General features: G+C 37.2%; 1 pseudogene; it reads left to right on the top strand.

Annotated features, from left to right (window-relative positions):
• The first annotated feature begins 989 nt into the window (after positions 1–989).
• Positions 990–1,086, top strand: LOC130033763 (uncharacterized; annotated as a pseudogene).
• Positions 1,087–11,101: the final 10,015 nt, after the last annotated feature.

The raw sequence follows: 11,101 nt of genomic DNA, 5'->3' as shown, positions 1-11,101 counted from the left end.
CCGGGTCCCGCACACCTGGGATCCTCTGCCAGTTCCTTCATGCATGAGGTTCCTTCAAGCTTGGGGAGAGTGGTCTAAAGCGTACCTATGGCTGGTTGCAGAGTTCTGCAGCTGCCGGAGCTCTGCTTGGGGTGGTGAGGAAACCTCACCACCAAGGGCCAAGGGCCCTCAGTGAGGAAAGCCAGATGCGGGGTCAGGAGACTGTCGTTTTAGACGTATTTGGAATTGATTTTAGATCGAAAAGTACACATCATTCAAACTGCTGTATGTGCTTAGCAATAAATTATTATACACTTCTTCAATGACCAAAGAAAACCCCCTCTGCTCAGAGAACTCGATTTTTCATTACAGGTGTGCTTTGCCCATGTGGAATGACTGAGAATCACTATGAGTAGATAAAAAACTCACTATGCACACGAAGATGCTCACAGGTTACTTTGAGACATCTGTTTTGTTAATGTTTGTTGGCCATTAAACTTCACTGAGACCCTTTTTTCTGTCCTTTGCAGGAGCCTCATGAATCTCACCTTCCGTTCAAGTTGAACTTGTAATAAGGTGGAATTAAATCATCAATATGCTTCTCACCTCTTCCTTCAGGAGAAAAATCCTACTTACATTCAAGGTGGTCAAAGTGCAGACAACGCCATCCACCTTTTTCTGGAGATGTACACGGGACCGAGGTGAGAACAGCAAAAGGCTCTATTTTAATGGTCTTAATGAAGGTTTCAGGGAAGGGCATTAAACAAGACTGATTCACCATCTTCCAAAAGAAATAATTTGCACAGCTGACGCCCTTGGTATGATAAAAGAGAATATGGTAAAAACCATACTTTTTCTTCTGGGACATTAAGGTTCTAAATCTAAAGCTTCAAGCTGCTTTGAAATACCTACCTTGATTAGGAATCACCGTCTGCCATAGGAGAGAGTAAGGACAACACTCAAAGAAATCAGAAGAGAAAAACAGGGAAAAAAAACAACTCTTATACTCAGTTTGGCAACACATGTACTAAAATTGAAATGATACAGAGATTAGCATGGTCCTTGAACAGAGATTACATGCAAACTTGTAAAGTGTTCCACATTTTTGTTGCAAGAAGAATTAACAGGGCTACATTAATCTAAGACAAGCCCCACAAGTACTCCAAATTTCGACATAAAGTTAGCACAAATCCCCATCACAATGATCTCTCTCAATGTCAATGGACTAAATGCAGCAATTCAAAGGCAGAGGATGGCAGGATGAATTAGAAAACTGAACCCAACATTCTGCTGCCTGCAAGAAACACATCTGAATAATCGAAGAAAACATGGGCTCAAATTCAAAGGCTGGGAAACAATTCTTCGAGAAAAGAACACCTCCAAATATCTGGAGTGGTCATACTAGTATCAGACCACATGGACTTCAGGCTAAAGGTTATAAGAGACAGTGTAGGTCATGTCTTAATGATCATGATATCTGTACATCAGAAAAAACTCACCCTCCTCAATGTATATGCTCCTAATGACAGACCAGCAAAATATGTAAAAACAAGTTCTAACAGACTTAAAGAAAAACATTGATAGCAACACAATACTAGATGGAGATGAAAGTACTTTCTCACTTCTCAATATATTAAACAGACAAAAACTCAGCAAGAAAATATTTTATTTGAGGGAAGTAGTGAACAACCATTGGCTTAGAATAGAAATCAAAGAGGAAATAAAATGATTCCAGAAACAAATGAGAATGAGGAGCTACCAGAACTTGTGGGACACAGCAAAAGCAATGTTAAGAGGAACGTTTTTAGCTCTGCGAAATTCATCAGGAAGAAAGAAAGGGCCTACAAAAATAACTTACAGTTCAAGATTTTGGAAAATGACCTATTAAAGGAGTCCAAGCTAGGCAGGAGGAAGGAAATAATAAACCCTGGAGCAAAAATCAATGAGCTAGAATCCCAAAATACAATCCAGAAGACCAACAAAAAGCAAGACATGGTTCTTTGAGAAAATAAATAAGATCAATAAACCATAAGCAAGACTCACAAATAAACAAAGAGAACGAATCCTAATAAACGAATCAGAAATGCAAAGGGGGACATCATAATAGAAACTACAGAAATCCAGAGGATCATCAGTGATTATTTTGAGAATCTTTACAGCAGGAAATGAGAGAATCTTGAATAAATGGATAAATTACTGGATTCCAATTACCTCCCAAGGCTGAACCAAGAAGATTTCGAATATGATAGCACAGCGGTAGGGTGTTTGCCTTGCACGCAGCCAACATGACCGACCCGAATTCAATTCCTCCGCCCCTCTCGGAGAGCCCGGCAAGCTACCGAGAGAGTATCTCTCCCGCAGTGCAGAGCCTGGCAAGCTCCCCGTGAAGTATTTGATATGCCAAACACAGTAACAAAAAAGTCTCCAATGGAGACGTTACTGGGCCCGCTCGAGCAAATCGATGAACAAAGGGAGGGCCTTTACCTTTTACCTTTATCACTACCAAGAAAATTGAAATGATAATAAAAAGCATCCCCTAAAACAGGAGCCCAGGCCCAAATGGATTCACTAATGAAATATTTCAAACCTTTAAAGAGGACCTGATGCCAACATTTTTTAAGATTTTCCAGCAAGTTGAAGAAAAAAAAATACTACCAAACAGTTACTATGAGGCAAAGTTCATCCTGGTACTCAGATCAGACAGAGAAACCACAAAAAAAAAGATAATTACAGATATTTCCTTGATAAATACAGATGCAAAGATCCTTAAGAAAATAACAGCAAAGAAAATCCAGAAACTCAACAAATGATCACACACTATGACCAAGTAGGTTTATCTTGGGATGCAAGGATGACTTAACATTCTCAAGTCAATCAACAGAATACACCATCTCAATAAAATAAAGATAAAAGTCATATGATCATATCAATAGATGTAGATAAAGCATTTGATGAGATCCAGCACCCATTCATGATGAAAAACTCTCAACAAAATGGGAGTTGAAAGTACTTTCCTCAATATAGTCAAAGCAAACTATCACAAACCCACAGCCAGCATTATTCTCAACGGGGAACAACTAAAGGCTTGGGTCAGAAATCAATGAGCTAGAATCCCAAAATACAATCAGGCACAAACCAAGTTACCCACTCTCACCACTCCTATTCAACATAGTACTTGAAGTACTTGCCATATGATTTGGTAAGAAAAAGATATCAAGGGCATCCAGATAAAAAAGGAAAAACTCAAGCTTTTACTATTTGCTAAATCAATATCCATTAGTCCATGGCTTTCCGGTATACTAATAATGAAAGAGAAAAAAGAGATAGGAGAAGAACAATCCCATTCACAATAATACATCAGAAAATCAAGTATATTAGAAACAGCTAAGAAGGTTAAGGATCTATACCAAAAAAAAAAAAAACCCTACAAAACACCACTTCAAGAAATAAAAGAGGATATGAGGAAATGGAATCACATCCCATGCTCATGGATTGAGAGGATTAACACTGTCAAAATAGCAATACACCCCAAAGCGCTATTAAGATTCAATGCGCTTCATATAAGTATACCAATAACATTTTTCAAAGAAACAGATTAAAAATTCTTGAAATTCATAAACAACAATAAACTCCCATGAATAGCTAAACCAATCTTTCGAAAAAGAAGATGGGATCACCTTCCCCAACTTCAAATCCTAGGACAAAGTCGTAGTAATCAAAAAAGCATGGTATTCAGATAAAGACAGGGCTCAGATCAATGGAATGTCGTCAAATATCCTGACGCTGACCCTCAGATTATTATTACCTAATCATTCATAAAGGCTCAAGAACTATGAAGTTGAGCAAGGAAGTCTCTTCAGCAACTGGTGCTGGGCAAACTGGACAGTAACGTGCAAAAAAGATGAAGTCAGACCTATTTATAGTGCCAGGAACAAAGTCAGATCAAATGAATTAAAGACCTCAATATCATACCTGAATTCTTAAGATATATGGAGAAAAATGTGGGAAGATCCCTCCAGGACATTAAAGCTAAGGGAAACTTCTAGATTGAAACACCATTGACCAAGGAAGAGGAAGTGAATATAAACAAATGATACTACATTAAACTAAGAAATTTCTGCAACTCAGAAAAAATGGTGACCATGATAAAAAGACAGCCCACATAATGGAGAAAAATTATTTATGCAATACCCATAAAATTAACCTCAAAATTCTGACTGCTGTATCATTAAATATACTAAATAATTCCTGTGACTTTTATTCTTCTTCACATATATTTACTCTAAAATATTTTAGATTTCCTTTTAAACCACAGGTAAAAATGTAAAATTATAACTTTTCTTAAAAGCTAAAAATAACCCCTATACTTTGCCAGGTGAGACCCAAAAAACAAAACAGCAAACAAGCAAGCAAAAAAGAAAGAAATTAAAAATTAAAAATAATGCTCGTTGCAGTGCTAAGGATCAAACGCAGATCATTATACAATGGAAGGCAAATGTTCTATCACTGAGTTATATCCCTGTTCTTAAACATTTAAAAAGGTATTATTTGATGTTTCATTGCATTTTCTTTTTTAAAAAATGCTTTTCTTAGTAGACCTGGTCGCCACTGTACCTCCTACTTGTTGACCTTTGTATATTTTACCTCTAAGATTCAGCTGGCACCTTATTCTTCCTATATCTATGCTCTCATTTGACAAACTTTCCAAGATCATGTCTGACTTGCTTTAACTTGACATAAAATGGACACCTTATTTTCTGTATGCTCTCACGCTACAGGTGATGATGTTTTCGACCCTGGAGAAGCATTTTCTGGGGAGCTTTCTGACTGTTTCTACTTGACTTCAAAGTATCTAAAGGTAAGGAATCATCTTTTTTTTTTTTTTGCATTTATGGGTCACACCTGGCGATGCACAGGGGTTACTCCTGGCTCTGCACTCAGGAATTACTCCTCACGGTGCTTGGGGGACCATACAGGATGCTGGGAATCTAACCTGGGTAGGCCGTGTGCAAGGCAAATGCCCTACCTGCTGTACTATTGGTCCAGCTCCCCCCTCCCCATAATTCATCATCTTGAGGGCCTCAGATTTTTACCTTCCATTTAGAAACTTCATCTTTACATTGACACAATAAATTGAAACCACAGAACCATTGAATTGCATGTAATAATGGTAGCAGCCATGAGCAAGCATTGATAACCCATAAGTTGGCATAAATGAATTCTTTCTCAGAGGCTTCAACTTCTGAGGATACCTTTCACTACCTCCTTTCTGTTACATATTCCTGGATCACAATCTACATCAGTCCATCAGTAAAAACTGCACACCCAAAAGCTAGTCTTCCAATGGGATCAGAATCCTTGATCCTTGTAACTTGCAATTTTTCATTCATGACTTGTTGACCTTGTTTCAGGCGGAGGCAACCAGAGCATAAACTCAACTTTCCAGTAGTTTCCACAGGAAATCCAAATACCTAAGAATGTTATCATTTCTGACAACACAGTTTAAAATTTTTTTGGAATCCCACGGAAAGGTACTATCATTAATGGTATAATATTACTATTCTCCAAAGTCCAGGTCTTCCAAAAGAACTCTCTACCCTCCTCACTCCAATTGCAGACTCCAGTCTATGATGCTCCTGAAACTGCTTCTAATAGTTTCACTCAGGTTCTCCCCTAAAGTGCACAAGTTAAGTTCATACCACTCCAAGTTCTTATTCCTAAACTACTAGAGTCGGCTTGGTTCTCAAGCTTGTGTTCTCCCTTGAGGAAATACTGTGCTTCCTTTCTCTATGTCTCTTTGCTTGCTTTGTTAAATGAATCTTCTCTCTTGAACATATATTACTTTTCACACTACAACTCTGTCACAAGTTTCTAATTGTTGTTTGAAAAATCTATTTTGCTTCATTGAACTAAAAATTTAAAAAACCAGAGTTTTGTTAAAACCAATATTTGTTTCTTTTAAACCGCAAATTTTGAGAATGAAAGGTGGTAAAGCAATGAAATACTACTCAGTTGTATGATGTGAAATGTTATTATTTGTAGAAAAATTGATAACATGAGGGTATTATGTTTAGTGACATAAATCAGGCATAGAATGATAGGCATCATACAAGTTCATGCATATGGGACATATAGAGAAAACAAATTAAAAGAATAAAATGAGACAGACAAACGTCTAAAACATATATATTCTATGATTTATAATTCGATTAATAATGGTTTCTTATAAACATAATTCCAACATAACACTACTCATTCTCTCAAAAATTAACCTCTTCCTCTCTCCCAAACCCCCAAAATCCCTCTTCCCAATCCCCTGACTCAATTTTGTGGATCAGTTCTCCACGACAGTGCACCTACCAGAAATAGGCAAGGCATTGTTACTGGCTATTCTAAGGATAATGGACAAGGCCCTGTGCTAGAAGTGGAGGTAAATGTTGTAGTTCTTACTGTTTGCCATGTGATGTTGTTGATTTTTGGTTTTCTTTGTATTTGAAAGAGTTTCTGTATATATTGCACTTGAAAATAAGAGACCTAGGACAGAGTGATAGTACATTTCGTAAGGCACTGGCCCTGTGCACAGCAGACCTCAGTTTGATCTTTAGTATCACGTATGTTCTCCTAAGCACATTCAGCAGTGATCCGTAGCACAGACCCATGAATATTCCCTGAGCAGTACGGGCTATGACCCAGATTCAACCTGATCCAAACAAAAGCTTTTTTTTTAAAAAAATAGATATTTTTAAACTATTAAGTTCCATACTGTATTTGGTATATCAAATACATTACGGGGAGTTTGCCAGGCTTTGCTGTGCGGGCGAGATACTTTCGGTAGCTTGCTGGGCTCTCTGAGAGGGGTGGAGGAATCGAACTTGGGTCAGCCATGTTGGCTGCGTGCAAGGCAAACGCCCTACCGCTGTGCTATCGATCCAGAGCTTAGCATTGTAAAGTAGTCTAGTCTCAATTCATTTGCTTTCTTGAAAATATAATAGGAAGTTGATATCATGGAATAGGAGTTAGAATGAAGCACCACTTTATCATGAAATTTGTGCTGAAGTACAGATTCTAGGTTTGATGACTTAAGACAGGAGAACCGAAACCCAAGTGTATTCAGAACCTTGTTGCTCATTCATGGAAGGGAAAGTTAAAGTGATACTATCACAATAAGAGTTTTGAAATGTCTCGAGAACATACAAAAATATTAGTTTAAGACATGTATTTTATTTTAGTGTGGTTATTTTGGAGGACTGCTGAACTAGAACAGTGAAAAATGTGGCATTCCCTACCACAGAGGCTGGGTAGGATGGTGGGTATTGGAGATGGGAGGGAAACTGGGATCCGTCGTGGTGGAGAATGGGCACTGGTGGAGGGATGGGTACTTGAACATTGTATAACTGAAACATAAGCACAAAAATTTGTAAGTCTACGACTGTACCTCATGATGTATCACTTATAAAAATTTTTAACAAATGGAAAAACTAGGGAAAAATGTGGTATTCTTTTGTGTGCTCCCAAAGTTTCATTACATGAAACCTAGATGTCCATTATACTATCATATCTTCCAATCTCCGTTAGGAGCTCTTACGTTGAGTGTGAAAATAACATGCTGTAAAATGAGTGAGAGGATTAAACATGAACTGATTTCTTTCAAGTTCATTTCATAAACTTAATAATCTCAGTGTATTTAACTTAAATACCACCTGTCTATGGACAGTTTTCCTCTTTTCTGACCTCAATTATTGATTTTTTTTCCCTTCTCTTAGTTTTACCTACCTTGATAACTCTATTCTGTGTTGGGTTGAGCAGACAGAGAGAAGTCGATTCCAGAAAAGGAGGCTGGTGTTTGGTTATTTGGGGGCTGAACCTCCTTCAGAACCGTAACCATTTATCCTGATGAGTTGCTGTAAGTTTGTGGGGCAGAGCCCTTTTGTCCTGTGTATGACATGGAGTCATAGGACTGCAGGCCAGAAAGGAGAGTTCCCAGAGTGCCTTGATGATAGTAATACACCTGGCTTCCTTCCTGGAATGGAAGTGACAGGCTTTTACTCTGATGTGGAACCTGAGATGGTGTTCTCTCAACAAGACTGGCAGAAAGTGATGGGTACACAGACACCATGTTGTTGGTATCTAGGATTTTCTCATAGCGAGCTGACATAGACATGGAAGATACAGCAGAGTCTTGGTCAAGGACAGTCACAGAAAAATCTTCCATGGAAGACTTCTCTTCAGCACTTCCTGCAATGTCACATTCCAAAACAATTTGGAAGGAAGCAGCTGAGGTGGATATATGACTCTGGTGAAACACTCCAGATAGAACTGTTGTGCTGAAATGTTGGTAAAGCTAGGCACTACCCATCAGTGGTTGGAAACAGGTGCCAGAGGATGAGGGCAGGAGCCACGCAGAACTACCCACTGGAGCGGATACTCTGGAGTAGTTGCTAACACTTCCTGTTAGGGAAGCTGTATCATTCACCACGAGAAGGGAAAACTGCAGAGTATGTGCAGTTCCAAATACAGATAGATTTTGATAACTTTCTGTAAGAACCAAGAGGGTGATGAAAAAAATCTGTGAGACCAATAATCTCCTTCAACGCTGAGAGCAACAATATTAACTTAAAATTTAAGCCATTGAGATGCTTCTAGTACGAACAGTCAACTGAGTTTCCCAAATTCCAACAACTTAGGGTTATTCAAAGCCTGGAACATTTTGGCACTTTGTGTATTTGGTATCGTGCTCCCATTGTGAACACAGAACTATAGAAGAACCAGTGGGTCTTATCTAAACCTGGATTTCTTGCTTAAAGATAGTTTCTCCTTACCCTAGAAATGCCTGTAGCTTGCTCTCCTATTGAGTCCTATGCTATTTCCTAGAATGGAAGCTTTTTCAAACTAGGAAGTCTAAGAGAATGGGAAACATTCTCTGGACAAGAAGAAACCTGAGACCCAGAGATGGCAAAGAGATTTCCTATATTCCAATAATTTTATTGGTCGTGGGGTGGTGTAGAGTTTGGACCAATAACTGACAGTGATCTTGGGCTCTTCCTGGCTCTACACTCTGGAGTGACCCCTTAGAACATTCAGTAGAGTGTATGCCATGACAGAGATTCAACTTGATTGGCTGTGTACAAGGCAAGTGACTTATCCCCTCCAGTACTTTCTCTCTCTGGCCCTTAAGAATTTCCAGGTTAGGCAACCTAAAGCATGTGGACTTCTTGCCAGGACTCTGCATGATCACTACAAGGCCAGAAACCGGAAGGAATATGCCTTACATTAATATAGGCATTGGAGTCTTTACAACTATTACCATTGCAATCATCAGGTTTCCATTTGACTTGTACAATGAGTATCTGTTACTTATGGTTCACATACGACTTAATCTTGTTGATGCATTGAAGGTTACCCTGAGTTTTAATCCACTTCAAAAATGACTACTTGAGTTTTTCCCAAGAAATGTTTTTGGAAGGAAAACTTTATTTACATTCGGTGTCTTAAGTTGTTTATCTACAATGTAGTTACTAATAACTCTAAGAATAATAATGCATACTTGAATATAATTTTTCTATTTCATATGATTTACATAGGAGTAAGTGTAAAGAAAACATCGTGAAAAATATGTATCACAGAACTGAAAAACATGTATATAGATATTAATGAAATTTGGGCTATGTAGCAAGCAGCATAGTATAGTAAGTTATTGAGAGCAGACCCAAGAGTAAGCCCTGAATAATGGTGGATGTGGTCCGTAACAAAATCAAATAAAACAGGCCAATAAGGTTATTAATAAATTGTTCCATATATGCAATATGAAGACATTATTCTATTTTAGAAAAAACTGCTAGCCAAAAAATTGAATAGTAGGTGATTTTTGAGTGCACATTTTATGAGTCCATTAAAGAGAAAAGATTTACCAGTAACTACATAAAAAAAGAAAATAGGAATCAACGTGATTGTATTTCATAGACAAGAAATGTTTCAAATGAGTAAAATACAGAAAGAAACTTCGTAAGTACAAAAAATTAATCTAATCAATAGCTCTGAATATTAACAAGCAAACAACACGTGATAAACATAGCATAGGATTTCACTTGATCACACAAGAAACAGAAAAGACCATTTAAAAAATGATCACAAAATATTGTAAATTTGCTTTCACCCCCAGGATTAGAATTATCTTTATCAACCAGGAAAACGTTCTTCTCTCAATGTTTAATGAAGTAAGTAGTAACCAAAATCCAATAAAATATCTTTAGTATAGGAAAACTCAGAATTCGCAAATAGGACAAAAATGTGTAATTAGACATATGAGACTTGATTTTTCTATTTCCTGTTAGGATCTAAAAACAGAAATTGACTATTTTCCAAATACTCTCATGTTAGGAAACAAAATCACGTAAAATAATATTTGTAAAGATGACAAGAAGCTTTAACCAGGAACCTAACTAACCACACAAATGAATCAAATATCCTGATTCAAGATAGAATATACCATTTATTTTTTATTTAAATGGCAGCGCGTCCATGTACTTAAAAACCAAAACGTAATAAAACCATTGAAGATTCTGTTTCTTCCACCTCCGTAGATAACCACTATTAGCTATTTATGGGAAGCATCATTTCTGAAGCATGTTTATATTCCAAATTGTCAAGTACCAGGTACTATATTCTAAGATATAATAAGGGAAAAAAGCCACCAAGGATGGCTTTCTGATAAACTGGTTTTCCCTCTGGTACCCTACTCAAAAAATAGTATACATTCTAGTCCTGGAATTTATTGAAGTAAATTGCTTTGAATTGCTCTCAGTGTGTTTATCTCAGCATATTTAATATATATTCTTTGTTTTTTATTTTAAATCTTTGGTTGTCTTCAATATTCTCTCCAAACTTTTTCCCATTCCTTGATAATCACCATCCATATTCTTTCTTTCTTTCTTTCTTTCTTTCTTTCTTTCTTTCTTTCTTTCTTTCTTTCCTATTTTATTCCCCCTCATATCATATTGGTTTCTATTTTCTATTTTCTGTTTCTATTTTCTGAGTCTGTAAAAAAAAAGTCTCTGTTTTACTTTTTTTCAATAGACATCATGTAAAATTCACTATGCAAAGGAAAAAGAATCACAGAGTATCA

The sequence above is a fragment of the Sorex fumeus genome, unplaced genomic scaffold, assembly GCF_029834395.1.
Source record: "Sorex fumeus unplaced genomic scaffold, SorFum_2.1 ptg000054l, whole genome shotgun sequence".
Classification (NCBI taxonomy): Eukaryota; Metazoa; Chordata; class Mammalia; order Eulipotyphla; family Soricidae; genus Sorex; species Sorex fumeus.
Note: the sequence above shows the minus strand (reverse complement) of the source record. Positions and strands in the feature narration are given on the sequence as shown.